This window comes from Dasypus novemcinctus, chromosome 22, assembly GCF_030445035.2.
Source record: "Dasypus novemcinctus isolate mDasNov1 chromosome 22, mDasNov1.1.hap2, whole genome shotgun sequence".
Taxonomy (NCBI): domain Eukaryota; kingdom Metazoa; phylum Chordata; class Mammalia; order Cingulata; family Dasypodidae; genus Dasypus; species Dasypus novemcinctus.
This window is the reverse complement of record NC_080694.1, coordinates 8,773,481-8,795,423: the sequence shown is the minus strand read 5'-3', so window position 1 is coordinate 8,795,423 and position 21,943 is coordinate 8,773,481. Positions and strand designations below refer to the sequence as shown.

The following is a 21,943-nucleotide window of genomic DNA, read 5'->3' as shown; positions in this document are numbered from 1 at the left end:
GTTGGACTATGAAGTGAAGGTTGGTCTGATATGGAATGGGATAAAAAGGGAGAGGAGATACCAGATGTATACAGTATGTTAATAAGGTAAAAAGTAAATATTTTGGTTGGAAATGATAGTAACACATTATAATAAATGTAACAAACACTTTTGCTTTATGGATGTGATTGTGGCTAAAACAAGTAGTCTAAGAAGATTAATGTTAGCTGGAAAACAGCTGGAGGAAAACTTTAGGAATGTATAGCAATGATTTTGGAAGTAGATGAGGATTGTACTTAATATAAATACAGGAATGTTCTTCTATTTCAAGGTGTTAAGAATGTGGTGGTACATGGGAAAAATAATACTAATTATTTTATGAACTATTGTTAACAATATTTTAATGTTTTTGTAGCAAAAGTAAAGTTGATACTATGTTAATTCTAAAGGTAAAAAAAGAATATGGGGTTAGGTTTTGTGAACTATGAAGATGACTATGCATTTTTTCTCATCTTCATTTTTTTATGAATAAGGAAACCTGTTTTATGTCATTTAATGAATCTGTGTTCATCTATGTATCTTTCTGAACTCTAAAGGAACTGAGGTAGTAGTTGTAATTGATGAGGTATAAGTGCTTGAGAAAGAAAAAAAGTTCCTCAGTTGGGACCTAATCAGACCTTGCTTGTCAGATTTTATCATGCCCATTTTTCCAGTCCTAAAACCTGGCACACAAGAGTAGAGATTTGTGTAAGACTTAAGAGCTGTTAATCCAGTGGTTAAAGACATAATTCATATTTACTCTTTGTCAGGACCTTAGATGCTTAAGCTTGGTTCACTATTTTAGAATTGAAAGATGCTTTTCACTGCATAATCTTAGAGAAAGAATCACAAATGCTTTTTGCTTTTGAATGGGAGGATCCCAATACTGGACTAAAACAATAATATTATCAGACTGTATTGCCACGAGTATTCAAAAATGTCCCAAATTTTTTTGGACAGATACTGCCCAAGAATGTACAAAGAATATGCCTCCAAGCAGGACATATCCTTCAGAGAGCTGATGATATACTCATAGCTAGCAAAACCCAGGAAGCCTCAAATCAAAACACAAGAGTAATGCTAACGAGGATAGCAAAGAAAGAATATAAAATACCTGAAAAGAAAACTCAAATATTTTATTGCCACTTTTGATCATGTGTTCAAACAGACTTCAGAATGAAGAAATGTGACCTTAATGCAGGCCGTGACCAGATGTTTATTTGATTACAACTCAATGTTACAGCTTGAATGTTAGCCTGACTGGGGTGAGTATGGATGTGCTGTCAGTGTTACAGCTCAAGCCTGGCCAAGGTGATGATGGAAGCACACCCAGGGCACAGATGGAAGTCTGCCCAGGGATTTGGGGCTGTGCTAGATATAGGTTCCCTGTGCAGCCACCCCGGGGGTGGAGCCTTAAGTTGCAGTGCTCTAATTGGTTAGTTATTGAATTCTGTGTGGGACCATTGGCTGGGGTCTGGAAGCTAGAATAACATTTTATGTTAATAGGGTATGCTAGCTGGGAGGTATCAGATTGGGTGATTACTAATTAGGGGAATGGGTGAAAATATTCTTACCCTTTTGGTTGACTCTCCCTCCCTCTGCCCAGGGGTCAGAGTTCAGCCACCAGCCCACTCCTGCAAAACCCTGGTAAAATACCTTGGGTTTTAATTATCAGAAGGACTATGAGCCCTACTGCCCAGCAGAAAGGAAATCTTTTGATAAGTGTCAAAGCCCCAAAACAGAAAGAAACTTAAATGGTTTCTAGGTGTGGTTGCTATTGCATGCTCTGGATACCAAATTTTGGACTCATTGCTAAATCCTATGGAGCCTTAAAGGGGAAAGGAAAAGATCATTTAGAATAGAACCCAGGATGTTCTCTGGAAATTCAAGAGCTTAAGGATAAGCTCCTTTCAGCCCCAGGCCCTAGATTCCCTAACCTAATGAAAGAATTTATGTTGTTTGTTTATGAATGATAAGGCATTGCTTTGGGACAATTAGTACAAGAATTTGGAAGAAACATCAGGTCATTTGTTTACTTATCAAAGCAGTTCAACTCTGTAGCCTGAGAATGGCCAGCTTGCTTCCTAGCTGTAGTTCCCACCTGTGAAGTTCTCCAGATAGAATTCTCACTGGGCTCTCCCATGTGAGTTTTCACCCCATATTACATTCTTACTATACTAGAACAAAAAGTGAGCCCCCATTTTAGAAAATATCAAGCCATTTTACTAAACAACCCAAATGTCACTCTGAAAACTATAGATAAACTCAACCTGGCCACTTTATTATCTGAACTTAATGAAAGACCAGAATGGAAAACTCCCAGACATGATTGTGTGCAATTTCTTATTGAAGCATACTCTAGAAGTCCTGGATTTGAAGCAGGTTAGTTTGGGGAGAAGGGAAATGAGTCACTGCCTTGAACTAGTAGAAAATATGGCCATGAGACATGTGGTCATGAAACCCCATCTGGAAACTCCCTGAAGGAAGAATAAAGCTGGATAGATCTCACAAAACAGCCACAAGAATCCCATTTGGAACAAGATTGGAATGAGATCCTGTTCAGGGTCAAGTGAAAGCCCCACATACTTTCATACAAAAGGCCTCACCATTGGCCCCTGAGAGCTAACGGGTGGGACAACCAATCAGAAGAGCAAACAGCAGGGGCCTTGCCCCAACATTATAAAGGGGAAGAGCAAAACTTTTTAAAGGCCTGACCTGGGACTCCACACACACATCTCACTCCAGAGCATGCCCACTGTCCATGCCTCAGACTATGCACTTTTCTCAAACTCTTTCTCCCTTGCCTACCCTATGGCATGCCTTTAAATTCTTTTATATGACATAGCCAAGAATATAGAAGCCCAGAACCCAGAGCTTTCTGCTAACAGATTGACTGATGTCCCACTATCAGACACAGCAAAATTTTTCTCTAATGGGAACAGTTATTTGGATCATGGAAAGCACAAGGCAGAATACTCAGTAGTCACTCCCACTGAAATACTAGAAGCAGAGTCTTTGCTCCCAGGAACTTCAGCACAAAGAGGGGAATTCATTGCTCTTTAAGAGTACTGCTATTGAATGCAGGAAAAAAAGGCAAATATATACGCTCATTCTAGATATGCTTTTGTCACCCTGCATGCCTATGGAGTACTTGGAAAGAGTGTAGTTTGCTAACCAATACCAACAGAGATATTAAACATAAAGATTTAATCCTGCAACTGCTGGATGCAGTCTATTTACAGTCAATGGAATCTGGTATAATCACATATTTGTGCATTCATCATCTCAATCATTATTAGAGCCTTTTCATTATTACAGTAATAATAAAAACAAACAAGAAAATTCTTCACCTCTCAATCTCTCTTGCTTCTCCTGTTGTACCTTTCTGCTAATTCTGGCCATTCTTGTACAAGTGTTTGTTTGTTTATTTATTTAGTTGGCAATTTTATTAAGATATATTTACATACCATATGACCTATTCAAAGTGTATAAATAAATGGCTTTTAGTTTAATCACAATGTTGTGTATTCATCATGGCAAAAAAAATTTTGAAACAATTTCATTCCTCCAAAAGGAAAAACTTCACATCCCTTAGCAATCCTTCCCCAGTTCTGCATTACCACTAATTTAATTTTATCTTTTAAATTGATTTATATTTATATTTTATATAAATGGAATCATACAATATGTAGTACTTTGTCTCATTTCTTTCACTTAGCATTATGGTGTTTTGGTCTGATATTAAAGTCTTGTAATATTAACATATATTTGTTCAGGTCCAATGAAAAAGTCATATGTGTAATTTTTTCCACAGTCATATTTCACCTGTGGTTTTACTATGCTACAAAGTTCCATGTTACAATTTTTGGAATAGAAAATGTGAAACTGCAACATGTTTATACCTAGAAATACTAAATTGTAGTTATGGCAGTGGTTTAAAGGCAAAGTCTAAGGTCATATATATATTATAAACAGGATAGATGCAGTTTTACAACCAAAAGAACTGGTGGTCATCCACTCTAAAGGACATGAATCTAATAATAACAAAGATGCTAGATGCATTAAGCTAGCTGATAAGGCAGTCAAAGAAGTGGCCAAGGGGGAAACCCCTTCTGCAACTCTTGCTATGTTTATCCAAAGTACCCACTGTTACAAAGTGAGAAACAATAATATATAGAACAACCCTGAATATAGACAACTGTAGAAAGTTTACAGAAAAGAGGTTTTATTTGTCTTGGCCAAGGACAGTTAAGATTTGATAGGTTGGGAAGCAGACTTGACCCAATGGATAGGGTGTCCTCCTACCACATGGGAGGGCCGCAATTCAAACCCCAGGCCCCCTTGACCCGTGTGGAGCGGGCCCATGCGCAGTGCTGATGTGCACAAGGAGTGCCGTGCCACGCAGGGGTGTCCCCCGCATAGGGGAGCCCCACACACAAGGAGTGTGCCCTATAAGGAGAGCTGCCCAGCACAAAAGAAAGTGCAGCCTGCCCAAGACTGGCACCGCACACATGGAGAACTGACACAACAGGATGACGCAACAAAAAGAAACACAGGTTCCCAGTGCCGCTGATAAGGACAGAAGCGGTCACAGAAGAACACATAGCGAATGGACACAGAGAGCAGACAATGGGGGGGGAGATAAATAAATAAATAAATCTTTAAAAAAATATATTTGAAAGGTTTATAAAATTTTTAAGAGTTTTCTTATCAGACAGTATCTCCATGCAGAACTATTTGGTATTCTTTCTGCTTAAATAAGAAAGTATTCTTGGATAATTGGTCTGTTCTTAATAAAAATTTTTAAAAAAGGCTTTTCTAAAATATCTGAGTAACTTGTTTAGAAAGTAAAGATTTTGTATTTTGTCAAAAAAATCTCCTGTGCTTTATATTGATCTTATTCTTTATTGTTTAAGAGAACAAGTCTTTTACTTCTGAAATAATTAAGTATCTTTTTTTACCATCATGCTATATTGTCTTTTCACTTTTAAAATCTTTTGTTGTCACTTCCATTAAGTAGGAAACTAAATATTGTTTTACAATTCCCCATGATCCTGTTTAATAAAATGTTAAAATCAGACAACTTTTGACATGTTCCTTCAAAAATTGAACAATGTGACAACTTCTTGAACTCAGACTCTTGGGATTTTCCAGAGGCCCACTGGAAAATGACAAAAAGATTTTTTCTTTTACATTGTAAAAAGAGAAGTGTTAAAACTAGTTTTATTTGATATGTTAGTTGCATAGGAAGTTTTATCAAATTAAAAAGGATTTTGGGGAAGCGGACTTGGCCCAGTGGATAGGGCATCCTCCTACCACATGGGAGGTCCACAATTCAAACCCCGGGCTTCCTTGACCCATGTGGAGCTGGCCCATGTGCAGTGCTGATGCACGCAAGGAGTGCCATGCCATGCAGGGGTGCCCCCTGCACAGGGGAGCCCCACGTGCAAGGAGTGCGCCCCATAAGGAGAGCTGCCCAACGCGAAAGAAACTGCAGTCTGCCCAAAAATGGTGCTGCACACACGGAGAGCTGACACAACAAGATGATGCAACAAAAAGAAACACAGATTCCCGTGTGGGTAACAACAACAGAAGTGGACAAAGAAGACAACGCAGCAAATAGACACAGAACAGACAACAGGGGCAGGGGGGAGGGGAGAGAAATAAATAAATCTTTTTAAAAAATAAATAAATAAATTGTTAATGTAACATTTTAAAAATTACATAAAGTTCTTAGAGGCTTATCAATAACCTCAGTGTTCAGGAGTTGTCCAAGTACTGATATATCTGATCTCTGGACAATAGTATCATTGATTATAAGTTCAGTTGTTTTTAAAATAGTATTTCATGAACTCTCATCTGATTGTTCACTTTTATAAAACAGCAACAAATTAACTATGGACATTTTAAGACTTTTGATCATCTACAAATAATTTTTGCTCAGATGCATCCATGAAAACACAATCAGCTACAGGCCAGTGAGCTATGAACAAAAAAGATTGTCTCAGAGACCTACAAAAAGGGCTATGTCATCTTCTCTGGAGCACCAAATTCTAATGATATTTTTAAATAACTATGAGAGCATACCACTCTACTTAAGTCAAGATCTCCAGAATTCTAGTGAAGAAGTTGATAGGTTCATGAAATTGATAACAGATCAAATGAAAGAAGGATTAATTGCCTAAGGCTAATGAACTAATAAGGAATGATTACAGTTTTGTTTGGATTATTGCTAATACTTTATTTTTCTATTTTCTAGATACAAGAGATTAAGCTATCTATAATTCATAAAACATTCACATTTCATTCTATCTTTATGCTGACCCTACCAGATTTTGAAAACTCTTATGGAATATTCTTATATTTATTATGCTCTTATGTAATACATAACAATAATTGTGTTATGGTAATACAAATATTTGCATAGTTCAATCAGTATCTGTCCTCCTTGTTAACAGGAAATAATTGGAGTTAATGATTATATAACCAAGTCTTAGGGATGTTAACTCAAGAACACAGAGGAAATTCCAAATCTATTGCTTTTTAGCCTGCATCTTGATGCAGTTGCCTGTGCTAACCCAAATTGTGTTAAAGCTATAGCAGAAGCTGCCAAATTAGTTAAAGCCTCAGCAAACTAAACTCTAAGTTTACCTAACATTTTTTTCTCCATAAAACTGACTTGAAATTTTTTACTTTACCTCTTAACTTTCCCCTAAAATGTTGCAATGCTCTTAATCCTGCTACTCTGCTACATTTATCTAATGAGGGTGTTCCCCATGATTGTAAACTGGTAACCCCAAAATTAACTCCATTAATACTCTTATGATCAATCCAGATGTCATTTTTTTGTTACTCCTTCTTATGCTAGAAATTTCATGATACAGTCCAAGCAGGGTATGTGGTTACCACTTACTGACTGAATAACGTAGCCTTCCACAATTTTCTTCTGCCAAAGAGGAGGAACTCTATGCTCTTACCCAAGCCTGCCCTCTGTGTGCAGGAAATTCTAATATCTGTATTAGTGATACAGATATTAGTGATAACATATGCTTTTGCTTCAATTCTTGACTTCAGCATGCTATGGAAACAAAGAGGGTTCCTAACTTTTTCTGGAATACCAGGTGAAAATTGTGAACAATTATCTCCCTTCTGTCATTTTATTCCCAACTACAGTTGCCTACATTAAGATAGATACACATACAAAAAACTGAGCGTGAATATTTCTTAAAATGTTCTTGCATACTTTCATGTGAAAACAGCTACTACTAAAAGAGCTGTTAGTATAAACTTAAATTAAAACTGTCTGTGAATTAACTGAACAACATGGCCTTCCCTGGGCCAAAATTTTACCTTTGGCCTTCATGTTTATTCATACCATTCCCACTGGTGAACACAAACTCTTCCCATATGAAATTGGTACTAGCAGACCTGTCCCTGTGAATAAAATTGAGAACCAATAACTTATTGTCACATTGTGATATAACACAATTTGTAAATCCTAAAGGCATTATCTTCAATGGGTAAAGGACACTTTTCTTTTCCCACACGACAAACACTCCACTAACCATAATCTAACACCAGGATAATGGTTCTACTGGAAATGACACAGACAAAAGGTAGCATAGATGCTCATTAGAATGAACCCTGCCAATTACTCCTAATTTCTGACAGTGCATTTTAATGACAGCGTGTTGAGCCATGGGTCCACATCACTCAACCAAAAAAAGGTCCTTCAACTCCTGGACTTGTTCTAACTTTGGAAACTTTAAAACAAACTAGCCAGAAAGTGAAGTAAGCAATGTAATGTGGTAGACAACTTATTCCCAAGGTGGCAGATCAAATGCTCACATAAATGAATCTCAAAAAGACTTTAAATAACACTTATAATGCATGTTTTCCTATGCTTTACCCTTGCACTGGACTGGAAAGACAGTGCAAATTTATACTTCTCCAAGGACATTTCAAAGGGAAGTAACAACACAGACTGTTGGATTTGTCACCACAAACCCTGATCTATGCACATTGAAGGGGACCTCATTGTTCTACCCACAACAAATTTCTTTCTTGTCCCAAATAAACTATTAGGGCCTTAGCCTAACCATCACATGTCTCTTTGTATCAAACTGCATATTTGTTTTATATCAAATATGAATACTAGACCTAAGGACCTCTTTACTCTGTTTTAAGCTTTCATGGACCTATAACCTTGTAACTAAGAATTAAGAATAATAATAACAAAAGTTTATGGTTACTGAATTGTTATATAAATTCATTTTTTCCCTTTTTTAGTATAATATAAAATAACCAAAAATTAATACTGAATTTGGTAGTTCACCCTCATTCTTATTTATGATTATTTGAAACTTGGCTCTCCTTTGTGTATACTTACTGTTGTGATGGATATTCTAGTTTGACCTCACATTTTTTATGGTTATTTGAAAACTACACTCACCCTTGTGTATATTTATAGGCTGATGGTAACCACTTCACCCTCCTGTCTGAACTCATAAAAACCCTAAACTCTTCAAAATCTAGAAGGCAGATTTTGGGGCCCTTGTGCCAATGACCTCTTTCCTAGACCAGCAAAGAAATTCTTTCTCTCTTAGAACACCAGAGTCTCAGGAATTGGTCTTTAAAGAGCCAAGATTAGGTTCTGTGGCATTGTACCTTCCTCCATTTAGAACCTCCAGGAAATCTATCACCAAGCAAGGGGACCTCACCACAACAAAATTGTAAACATTGTTAGATTTTCATCCAAGAATTGCTGTACCATGGTTAACTGATTGGTGATTGTGAACTACACATGGCTACCAGCTACACTAAGTTTGCAACAGCATTTTTACTTTCTGTACAACAAATACAGCTTTGTAAGTAAAAACTTAATATTTTGGGTCTGTTTTCCTTGCTTTTATTTGATTTTTTAATTACTATTTTTATATCAGGACATTTTATGTTAGAACTGCCAAAAAAGTATTGTTACCAAAAAAATATTCATGTTATCCCATGTGTTAGTACTGTAAGGGGAAGGGAGAAAAGGGTTTGATGTTAGGTATATGGGAGTTCCCTATATTCTCTATGTGACTTTACTGTGACCTAAAACTTGTTTGAAAACAAAAAAAGAGGTTGTAGACACTAAGGAAGTAATGGAAGAGACTGCCTTGCCGCTGCATATATACACTGTAAATACTACAATGATGAGATGCAAAACATGAAAAAAAATTTATATTTTTCATTTTAATACCCTACTTTTTAACTTTATTTTAGCTATTCTAAATTATTATGTATTCTATTTCTAATCTTTAAACCTATCATTATTATTTCATTTTCTTATTAACTGAATTTGGCCACATAATAGACTCTTTGAAGAATTTTTGGAATGCAGAGGGGTTCAATTATGGCAGGGGAGGAGCATGGACACAGGGTGTCATTGATGGAGTAGGCATTCTCCAGGGCATTCATATAGGATATATAGATATGTTCAGATGTCATTGGGTATTGACATAGAGGATAGAGTATCACATGACAACTGAGAGAGTGCTGAGTTCCCATTCTGGGAAATGCTCTTGCACTCCCCAATGGAGCAATAACAATCCCCCAAGTACAAGGGCCGAGACCAAGAATAAGGATGGCCCAATGATGGGTCCTTGATACTGATGACTATGCTTATGAGCCTCTGTGCTTGAAATTTCAACTAGGCCTAGAGCTGCAGGGTACCAAAATGTTACCTCCTGAGAACCTCCATGTTCCTCAAATATGACCACTCTCTAAGCCAAACTCAGCATGTAACTGCATTACCTTCCTCCCAGCATGGAACATAACTCCTGGGGGTGAGCCTCCCTGTTACTGAGGTATTAATGCTAAGCATCAGCTTGTGCTGGGATTGCTGGTGATGCAACTAGAAAAAGGCCTTGAATAAAAGGGGGAAACAGTAAAGACAAATGAATTTATATGCCTACGAGACTTCAAAATGAGTCAGAGGTCTCAGTGAGGTTACACTTATGCACACCTAAAAGGATCTCAGAGACAGCCAAAGCAGATACAATCCCAGGTAGTGGAGATTCTGAGGGCTATGGAGATACCCAGGCCCTATGGTCATGACAGATGGCTCTGGAGTTCAGTGCCTAACCAGTGGGCCCTACTTTGGAGTTTGTGCTCCTGTGTGTGAAGCAGTAGGACTAAGATCTGACCTCTCTACTCATGCTTCTGCCACTCTTACTGAACCTGTGGTTGGTGCTGGGTTTGGGGTATGCTCAGGAGATTTGAATCTCTGGACTGTCCATGAACCAGCTGGGCCCTAAGCCCTAGCAGAGTTGCAACACCTACTCTCTTGTTAGATGTACTTAACCAGGTCAGTTGACACTATACCAGGGAACCAAGAGAGTCTACAGCTGCAAGCAGAATTCTATCCATCAGCCATGTGGGATCTAAGCCCTTCTCGATTTTGAGGTGGAATGGACATCACCATCCCAGTGTCCTCAGAATAGAGGCATAAAACGTGGATTAGAGTGGACTTACTGGTATTCTACTATAGAATCATTGTGACTCTAGCAATGGAAAACATTATATCATTGATGTGGAAATGGTGGCCATGGGAGTTGCTGAAGGCAGGAAGAAGGAAAAAGAGGTGTGATACTGGGGCATTTTCAGGACTTGACATTGTCCTGGATGGTATTGCAATGATAGATGCAGGGCATTATATATTCTGTCATAACTCACTGAATGGACTGGGAGAAAGCATAAACTACAATATAGACTATAATCCATGCTGTGTAGCAATGCTCCAAAATGTACTCATCAAATGTGATGAATGTATCACATTAATGAAAGAAGCTGTCAATGTTGGAGGAGTGGAGGTCATGGGGAGTGGGGCATAAGGGAACTTCTTATATTTTTTATTGTAACTTTTTGTGTGATTTATGTATCTTTAAAATAGAAAGATAATAAGAAGAATTTGTTTTAAAAGAAATAAACATTACCCTTTGGTTAAAAACATAATAAAGTGAATTGGGAGGAATGAGTCTGCCTTTTACTGGTCTAGATGATTAAACATATAGAAGAGCATGAAAATCTTATTAAAATAGTCAATATCCCTCCATAAACTACAAGTTACCTTAAAAATGAATGTCCAATTTCAGATTTAAGATACTGGATCTGCAAAAGATTCACAACACAATAAATTTGGTCAGCTCCTCATTTATACTCTGAATACCACAGAAACTTGGATACAAAGAACAAGTGACAGTATTCCCAGTAATGGATATATCAACAAGATCACTTTGGGTGCACTGACATTGTTCTGCCAGGCAATATTTTTATTGTGGAAATTTTATAGGATATTTGCCTGGGCAGTAAATTGCTTCAATAGCTGGTAAATACCAGGGTAATGTGCACTTGGTCTCCTCACAGCCCCTTTGGAGTTTACAATCAATCTGAAACTTCTCACTGGACTATTGCCCTTCATCTACATTCTCAAGCAAAACAGGAAAAACCCAGGGAGTTAATGATTTTGGTTTTGCCTCTTTTGGCAGATTGTTACTGCCTTGCCTTGTGGTTAACACGAATGAAAGCAGGACCAGATATTTATCAATCACAATAGGAGAAATTACTAAATCCACTACTAGAGCTGTAGCAGCACAGCAAATCACTACATTTATTTGCTTAACTTGTTTTAGACAATAGCATTGCCAAACTTGATTACTAAGCTGAACAAGGAAGCATTTTTGCTATTGCGAACACCACTTGCTCTACTTGAGTAAACACTCCTGAGGAAGTTGTTCCACACATAACACAATAGCATGAAAAAATTAAAACATGCAACTTGATTTAAACAGGTAAAGCCTTCCTCAGGGCCCTGATTTGATTACTTTGCTTTCAGTTCATTCAAACCTTGGGCCCTTGGCATAGAAGCATATTATTAGGTGGGCATTTGGGCATTTTCTAATTCATAGTACTCATTTTAGTCTCCCTGGTGCACTGTTCTCCCTCAAGAGTTTTGAATGCATGTCACCAGACACTTGTGAAATAGCAAATGATTTCTTTCTGTCTGGAGTGACATAAAAATGATGATCAAGGAAAAATCTGCAACATCATGACTTCCTATGTGCCCAACATGAAAACAACCTGCAAGTACTATTTCAAGAACTTAGGCAGTAACTGAAAATGGGCTCAACACCTTAAATTTTTATCAAAAGCTGATAGCCAGATCAAACTGGGGGAAATTGTTACATAAATTAATGTATGCCCTAGCTGGAGTCCCTCATACTAAGCCTTCCACCAGCAAACTGAAACTTAATTAAGGTCCCATCTCTTTTAAGATCTCCTTTTCCCAGAACTTGAAACATGAGCACAACCTGCCTTAACTTACCAGCTTCTTTCCTCTCTGCCTTCAGCAGGAAACTTGATAAGTTCTGCTTATTTTTGTGCAGAATTCTGTCCCCAGTTCCTGGGATTTGTTTCCATTCTCTTCCTCACTCAGTACCCCATTTTCCTTGCACATTTCGTATCTGATACCCTCCCATCACACCGCAGTTCAGTTTAACCCTCCCCACTATTTTCTCCACGAGGCTTTTCTGCCTTAGGTTTCTTCCCTGCTAGGTTATCCTGCCTCTGGGAGTCAGATGGAGTTATTCTACAAAGGTGGGTCCTTCAGAAAAGTCAATTCTACATTTAGAATCCCACCAACTGCAACTAGATTGCACGAGTGAACCACTTAGCTACGGCCATTCTGCCATGTTTTCACCTCCCCCCCTCCACACAGGGGCACTTTTGTTTTCAGAACTCTTCAGGAGCTCGTTTTCCACCATGGGTCTCTGTGGATGGGCTTGGGTCTATGTGCCTGGATATATATGGCGTTCTAACTCACTGCTTTGAGTCCTTCTAAAATCTTCTTCAGTAAGAGGGATTCATGCTGCTTGATGCCTCTGGAGAACTCGCAAGCATTACATGAGGCACACTGAGAGGGAAGGGAAGAGGACCGCCAGGTCATGGATGGAATTTTCCCTCCTGATATTTTTCTCTCTCTTCACTTCAGTATTTGTGGAGTCCTTCTCCAGCTTCTACCATCCTTCAGAGCTCTGGAACCTACCCTCGTAGTCCCTGGATCAGACCTCTTAGGTTTTTTCAGGGGATATCCTCCGTCGCAGTATTCATGACGTCAACCTTAGGTTCCGGCGGAAGCCGAGGGAGGGAGCTGTCTTACAAATGAGACTGGGAGCTGAAATCAGTTTAAGCACAGCCTTTAATGAGAGAGAGAGGTCTTAGCCCTAGGACTGTGTCAGACAGACTGCAGTAGCCAAGGAGGGGGAGGAGAGTGTATTTATACCTCTTTTGGGAGCTATACTACAAAGGGATTAGTTTGTGATGGTTTATGCTAGCTTTATAGTTTTAAGGTCAGGGCATGATAACTCGTATAGGCTTCGTAGTTCCATGTGCATACCTCAGACACAGGTTGCTACTCTCGGACCAGAATGTTTAGGGAGGGACCTGGGAGGGAGCAGGGAGAGGAGTTTTGGTTTCATATCCTTTAGGAATACACAGCAGGAAGGGGCAGGAGAGGGTATGAAGAGTGGGGAAAGGATGGGGGCCCTGGGCTTAACACCTTCCACCACTGATTTTTTTTTTAAACTAATTTCAACTTCAAAAAATAAAAGAGACAAAAAGCAGGTTAACAAATTATGGAAGCACTACTCTAAATAAATTCTATCCAGGCTCATTTATCTTATTTAATTCTAAAAGCAAACAATTGTTTCTCCAGTGTTCCAAAAGATAAGTAAATAAACACAGATTGGTTGACAAGACTGAGGCCCCCTTGTTAATGAAGATGAAGGGAAAAAATGCTTAATCATATTCATATCTCATATCCTAAAATCTATTTTCTCCTGGAAGTTTTATTATTATACATTTTAGAATTAGTTCCTTGACATACTTTTTAGGTAATTTTTGTATAAGATCTGATATAAGGGTCTTCTTTCTTTCTTTTACATATGGGTATCCAGTTTTTCCAGCACCATTTGTTGAACAGACTGTTCTGATACAGCTGGGTTGGTTTGACAGTCTTGTCAAAAACACTTGACCTATACATGTGAGTGTCTATTTTTGAACTCTAGTTTTGATTTTTAAACCCCATATAATATTTTTTCATCTCTAGCATTGATCTAGTACCTTCTTTGCTGTTGCTACAACGTTATTGGTAACTATCATCTCTAAGTTATATTAGTGGCATTTTTCCCATGTGTCACCATATTCTTAGCACTGTATAGTAGAAAAAAAAAACATTCTTGTATTTATATTACTAGCTACCATCCTCATTTACCACTAAAATCATTGTTATACAGACTCTAGATTATACTCTAGGTGTCTTTCAATTTACACTAACCTCCCTAGACTATCCCTTTCAATCACAATCCCATTTAAAAATCAGGAATATTTTCATACTCATTATAATGTGTCACTATCAACTATATTCATTAAAATATATTTAATTTAACAAACCTTATTAAACATTCTATATACATTTAGTATATCTCCCCATTCATAATGAACCTTCTGTCTCTATATTCTATAGTTTAATTCCTTAACCTTATTAATGGTATTTAGATCATATCAATAAGAACATACAATATTCATCCTTTTATTTTACTTCACTCAACATAATATCCTCAAGGTTCGTCCATGTTGTCATGTACTTTCTCAGTTCTTTCTACTTAGTTGAATGGTATTCCATCATAGGTATATATCACATTTTCTTTATCCATTGTAAGATGATGAGCACTAAGGTTATTTCTGTCTCTTAGCAAATGTGAGTAATGCAACTATGAAAACTGGTGTGGAATATCTATTAGTATTCATGCTTTCCATCCTTCTGGATATATTGATACTAGCAGGATGGCTAACTGATAAAGTAGTTATTTATTTAGCTTCCTGAGGAAACACTAAACTGTCCTCCACAAAGGGTATACCATTTTACAATCCCACAAACACTGAAGGAGTGTTACTATTTCTCCACATCCTCTCCAGAACCCATAACTCTCTTTCTTTTAGGTTGCCATTGTATAAGTCATAAAGTGGTATCTCATTTTAGCTTTGATCTGTATTGCCCTAATAGCTAGTGATGTTGAGCATCTTGTCATGTCCTTTTAGATTATTTTTATTTCCTCTTTGTCAAGATTTCCAGTCAAGCCTTTTAATTAGGTTGCTTGTCTTTCTGTCCTTTTATAATCTCTTTATATAACATGCTTGTAAAACCTTTGTTAGATATGTGTTTTCTAAAACTTTTCTTCTCTTGAGTAGGCTCCCTTTCCCCTTTAACAAAATCTTCTGAAAAATCTTAAGGAAGTCCAATATAACTATTTTTTCTTTTATTGCTTATGCTTTGGGTGTAGACCAAAAAACCATCACCTACCACAAGAACTTGAAAATGTTTCACTACATTTTCTTCTAGGAGTTTTATGGTTATAGATTTGGAATTAGTTTCTTGAACTATTTTTGGGGTAATTTTTTAATAAGTTGTGAGATAAGGGTCCTCTTTCTTTCTTTTAGATATGGATATCCACTTTTCCCAGCACAATTTGTTGAATAGGCTGTTCTGATGCAGCTGGGTTGGTTTGATAGTCTTGTTAAAAAAACACTTGACCATAGATGTGACGATCTACTTTGAACTCTTGTTTTGATTTGATCAGCCAATCTATCTATATGCAAGCATATACACTTTTTACCACTGTGCCTAAATAATATACCTTCAAGACTTGGAGTGCATGTGTTCCGAATGCATTCTTCTTTTCATAGGTGTATTTAGCTACTCAAGGCCCTGTTTTTCCAGATAAATTTGATAATTGACATTTCCAATTCTACAAAGAAAGTTGTTGGCAATTTTATTGGATTGCATTAACTCTATAGATCAGTATGAGTAGAAATGACATCTTAATGATATTTGGCCTTCCAACCCATTAATACAAAATGCCATTCCATTTACTTAAGTCTTCCTTAGTTTCTTTTGCCAATATTCTGTAGGTCACTGAATACAGGCCCTTTATCTCCTTGTTTATGTTTATTCCTAAATATTTGATTCTTTCAGTTGCTATTTTAAAAGTATTTTGTTCTGACTTTTTCCTAAGTTTTGCTCATTAGTAGTGTGTGATAGTTAGAATATTGTGTCAATTCAGTGAAGTAATTATGCCAAATTGTTTGGTCAAGCAAGCACAGGGCTAACTGTAATACAAGGGCATTTATGGGCTTTAGTCACCATTGACTTTATTGCAATGGTAAATCATAGATAGCTGATTATAATTACATCAATCAGGGATGTTGCCATCAGCAATGAGTCATGCTTAACTCAATCAGTTGAATGCCTCCAAAGGGGAAGTGATTCCAGCACAGAGAAAGAATTTCCAAGCTCTTCTTCAGACAGCCAAGATCTCCCAGAACTCATCAAGGACCTTCATTGAAATTTCATTGGAACCCCTGATTGCAGCCTGCCTGCAGAAACTGGACTTGTTGATCCCCATGGCTGCATGAGAGACTCATAAAATGGCATACTATTGACAGATATCTCTTGTTGATTCTGTTTCCCTAGAGAACCCTGACTAATACAGATTGGTACCAGGAGTGGTTCTTGAGGAATAGAGTCTTAAACATGGGTGTCTGAGGTGGTTCTGGGAGTTTTGTAATTGGCTCTCTACTCTAATTAGACTCAAGTGTGCTGATGACTCCCTTTCCAATAACAAAGAGGCTGCTAAGAACTGATGGCACAAGTTGGCAATTGAGATACACAAAATAGCATCACTGGATTCCCCTACTTCCTTGCTTATAAGAAGCAAGGATCTGGGGGACAGTGTCTTCAACACCTTAAGAGAGTCTTGTGGAGTCAAAAGGTATAATGATGTTGGCTGATTCCTCCTAGATACTCTGGATACTGTTACAAGTGAAAGAGATGAATTAAAGTCTTCAAATTTGAAACTTAAACACTGCATGAATAATGTGAAATTTTCTATGTGTGCTTGGAAAGAAAATCTTGTTTCCTGTACCACAGGCTCAAAATATCTGAGAACCAAACTCAGACTCTCATTGTAGGAGTAGTGGAGTTACAAAGGAAACTAAAATCTCAACCTGGTAGGGTTTCTACAGTTAAAGTGAAGGCGTTGATTGGAAAAAGAGTGGAATTCAGAGAATTGGGATGGAGACATATGGGATGATGATGATATTGATGGAGACATTGGAACCCTGAATTCTGCTGAAACTTTGCCAGATAAGCCTACCATGGACTGCCCTGTTCAGACCACACCTTGTCAACCTTGTATCATCCAGCACTGACCCTTCCCCAGGGAGTCTGAAACAACTTCCAGCCCTGATGTGGGTACCAGTCAAACTAAAGCCTGCCCTACCCAGCCTCTGGCCTGCCCCAGGGAGTCTGACCTCCTCCCAGCCCTGAGTCATGTACCAGCCAAGCTCCAGCATGCACTGCTGAGCCTCCAGTCTGCCCTGAGGAAACTGCCTTCCAACCTCTACCTGAAGAGATTAATCCTGTCTCACCAGAAGAAAATGCAAGGAAATGCCCCGAGGTCAGAGCTTGCAAGGCATTTCTAATCCTTCTCCTTACCCATCCCACCACCTCTCTTGTCTTTGATTCATAATACTAGACTAAAATCACAAGCCCCTAAAACTGAAATACAAAGTGTGACCCATGAGGAAGTAAGGTATACTCAGAAAGAACTGCATGCATTTTCTAACATACATACACAGAAATCAGGGGAATATGTGTGTGAATGTATTCTAAGGGTGTGGGATAATGTTGGAAAGAATATAAAGTTGTATCAGGCTGTATTTATTGATATGGATGCACTAAGCAGAGATTCTGAATTCAATGCTGTAGCTCCATGGATTAGAAAGGGTTCTAACAGTTTGTTTGGGTGGCTGACTGAAGCATAACCAAAAGATGGCCTAGCATATCTGAGGTTGAGGGGGCCAATATGCCCTAGTATACAGTAGAAGAGAGAATTCAAAGGCTTAGGAAGATTGGAATTCTAGAATGTATTTACCATTTGAGAGCTGCCCACCCACCCCAGGACTGTTCAGAGGACACACCTTTAACCAGGATTGTAAGGAATAAATTTGTAGGACTAACTCAATCTTTCCTGAAGAACTCTGTGTTTGCTCCTCTCTGTAGTCCAGATGTTACTGTAGGGAGGGCTGTGATGGAATTAGAATCCTTAAACATCATGGGGATAATTGGATGTCAATCTGGTAAAAGTCAAGTGTAGGCAGTTAACCGCCAAAGTCAAGGTGGGCATGGCTACTGCAGTGAAAGGCAGATTCAAAATTAAATATTATGAGTCACATAAAGTTATGGCATTAGCTAATACAACATGGGGAACCTAGCAGTGAAATATACAGGTAGTCTACTAAATTTCTTCTGGATCTGTATAAACAGAAGACTTCTAGGTTGAGTGAACAAAACTCTAACTCAAATTGAACAGCCCCTTAATGAATTCCCAGACTTGAGAATTCCCAGGCACGGAGCCCCTTGAATGAGGAGAAGGCCAGGTCTCCTTGGGGAAGGATCCTGTTAAACTGCCCAAAATTTATACTCTTAATCTTCCTCCCACCTTTCCCCAAGGGGATCTATGGCCCTTTACCAGAATAATTGTGCATTGGAGAATAGGAAATGATCAGACATTTGGGGGAGCATTAGACACTGGCTCAGTAGTGAAGTTAATTCCATGAGACCCAAAAAATCACTGTGGTCCACCATTCAGAGTAGGGGCTTCTGGAGGTCAGGGGATTAATGGAATTTTAACTATAGTCCACCTCACAGTTGGTCCAGTAGACCCCTGTACCCATTCTGTGGTTATGTCTCCAGTTTCAGAATGCATAATTGGAATAGACATACTCAGTAACTGGCAGAATCCCCACATTGGATCTTTGACTTGTGGAGTGAGTACTATTATGGTTGGAAAGGCCAAGTGGAAACCCCTAGAACTGCCCCTAGCTAGCAAAATAGTAAACCAAAAGCAATACCAGATTCCTGGAGGGATTGCAGAAATTAGTGCCACTATCAAGTATTTAAAGAATGCAGAGGTCGTGATTCCTCCCATCCCCATTCAATTCTCCTATTTGGCCTATACAGAAAACAGATGGAACTTGGAGGATAACAGTAGATTATCCTCTACTTAATCATGTGGTGACTCTAATTGCAGCTGCTGTCTCAGATATGGTATCACTGCTTGAGCAAATCAGCACATCCCCTGGTAACTGGTATTGAGCTCTTGATTTGGTGAATGCTTTTTTCCCAATTACTATTAGTAAGGACAACCAGAAACAGTTTGCTTTCAGCTGACAAGGCCAGCAGTATACCTTCACTGTACTTCCTCAGGGGTATATCAACTCTCCAGCCCTATGTCATAATATTGCCCACAGGGATCTTGATTGTCTCTCTCTCCCACAAGACATCACACTGGTCCATTATTTGATGATATCATGTTGATAGAACCTAGTGAGCAAGAAGTAGCAAAGACTCTAGACTTATTAGTAAGACATTTGTGTGAGAGAGGATGGGAGATAAACCCAACTAAAATACAAGACCCTCCCACCTCAGTGAAATTTCTAGGTATCCAGTGGTGTGGAGCATGTTGAGATATCCTTTCTGAAGTGAAGGATAAGTGCTGCAACTGGCTCCTCCTATGATCAAAAAAGAGGCACAATATTTAGTTGGTCTCTTTCAATTTTGGAGACAACACATTCTTCATTTGGGTGTACTGCTCTGGCCTATTTACTGGGTGACCATAAAAGCTGCTGGTTTTGATTGGGGGCAAGAGCAATAAGAGGCTCTGTGTCAGGTCCAGGCTGCTGTTCAAGCTGTACTACATTTGAGCCATATGATCCAGCAGATCCAATGTTGCTGGACATTTCAGGGGCAAATAGAAATGCTGTCTGGAGACTTTAGCAGGCCACTATAAGAGAATCACAATGCAGACACTTAGGATTTTGGAGCTAAGACCTGCCATCCTCTGCAGGTAACTACTCCCCTTTTGAGAAACAGCTTTGCCTGCTACTGGGCCAGAGCGGAGACTGAATGCTTAACCATGGGTCCTCATGTTACCATGAGACCTGAATTGCCTATTGTGAGCTGGGTATTGTCTACCCACCAAACCATAAAGGTAATCATGCACAGCAGCATTCCATAATAAAGTGTAAGTGGTATATATGATATAGGGCTTGAGCAGGTTCTGAAGGCACAGGTAAGTTACATGAAGAACTAGCCCAAATGCCTATGGTCATCATGCCTGCCATGTAACATTCCCTTTCCCAGCCCTCAGCTTTGGCTTCTTGGTGAGTCCCTTATAATCAGTTGACTGAGGAACTGATTTACAGATCGTTCTGCATGGTATGCAGGTACCACCTGAAAGTGGACAGCTGTAGCACTGCACCCCCTTTCTGGTCATCCTTGAAGGACAGTGGTGAGGGCAAATCCTCTCAGTGGGTAGAACTTTGAGCAGTGCACCCTGTTGTTCATTTTGCTTGGAAGAAGAAATGGCCAGAGGTGCATTTGTACACTGATTCATGGGCTGTTGCCAATGGTTGGACTGGATGGTCAGGGAATTGGAAGAATATGATTCAAAAATTGGTGACAAAAAGGTCTGGAAACAAGGTATGTGGAGAGACCTTTTTGAATGGGCAAAAACATGAAAATATTTGTTTCCCCTGTAAACACTCACCAGAGGGTAACTTCAGCAGTGGAAGATTTTAATAATCAAGTGGATAAGATGACCTGCTCTGTGGCTAATGCTCAGCCTCTTTACCCAGCCACTCCTCTAGTTGCTCAATGGGCACATGAACAATGTGGCCATGGAGGTAGGGATTGAGGCTATGCATGGACTCAGCAACACGGACTTCCACTTCCCAAGGCTGACTTGGCTACAGTCATTGCTGTGTTCCCAATCTGCCAGCAGCAGAGACCCACACTCAGCCCCTGATATGACAGCATTCCTCAAGATGAACAGCCTACTACTTGGTGGCAGGTTGATTACATTGGGTCACTTTCATCATGGTAGGGGCTGCAAATTTGTTTTAACTGGAATAGACACATACTCTGGATATGGATTTGCATTTCCTGCATTCAATACTTCTTACAAAACTACCATCCATGGACTTCCTGAATGTTTCTTATCTACCACCATGGCATTCCACACAACATTGCTTCTGCCAAGGAACACATTTCACAGCAAATGTTGTGCAGTAATGGGCACATGCCCATGGAATTCACTGGTCTTACCATGTTCCCTATCACCCTGAAGCAGCTGGAATGATAGAACAGTGGAATGGCCTTTTGGAGACTCAATTATGGTGCCAACTGGGTGGCAATATTTCAAGGGCTGAGGCACTGTTCTCCAGGAGGCTGTGTATGCTCTAAATCAGTGCCTGCTCTATGGTGCTGTTTCTCCCATAACCAAGATCCATGGGTCCAGGAATCAAGGGGTGGAAAAGGGAGTGTTACCACTCAGTATTACCCCTAGTGACCAGCTAGGAAAACTTTTGCTTCTTGTCTCAAACCTCAAACTCTGCTGGTCTACAAGTTTTAGTTCCAAAAGGAGGAAAGCTGACAACAGGAAACATAGCAATGATTCCATTGAACTGAAAGTTAAAGCTGCCACCTGGCCCTTTGGGTTCCTCTTAACTCTAAATCAACAAAGAAGGGAATTATTGTACTGGCTGGGGTGATTGATCCTGAATATCAAGGGGAAATAGGACTGCATCTACATAATGGGGATAAAGAAGAGTGTGCCTGGAATACAGGAGATCTTCTGGGGCATCTCCTAGTACTTCTATATCCTATGATTAAAGTCAACAAAAAGAAACACAGATTCCCATGCCACTGACAACAACAGAAGCAGACAAAAACAAGAACAGGCAGCAAATGGACAACGTGGTGGGG

The 21,943-nt window shown here is 39.0% G+C and overlaps 1 pseudogene; it reads left to right on the top strand.

Annotated features, from left to right (window-relative positions):
- Positions 1-21,729, top strand: part of LOC101421595 (zinc finger and BTB domain-containing protein 44-like) — a 38,600-nt pseudogene extending 16,871 nt beyond the window's left edge.
- Positions 21,730-21,943: the final 214 nt, after the last annotated feature.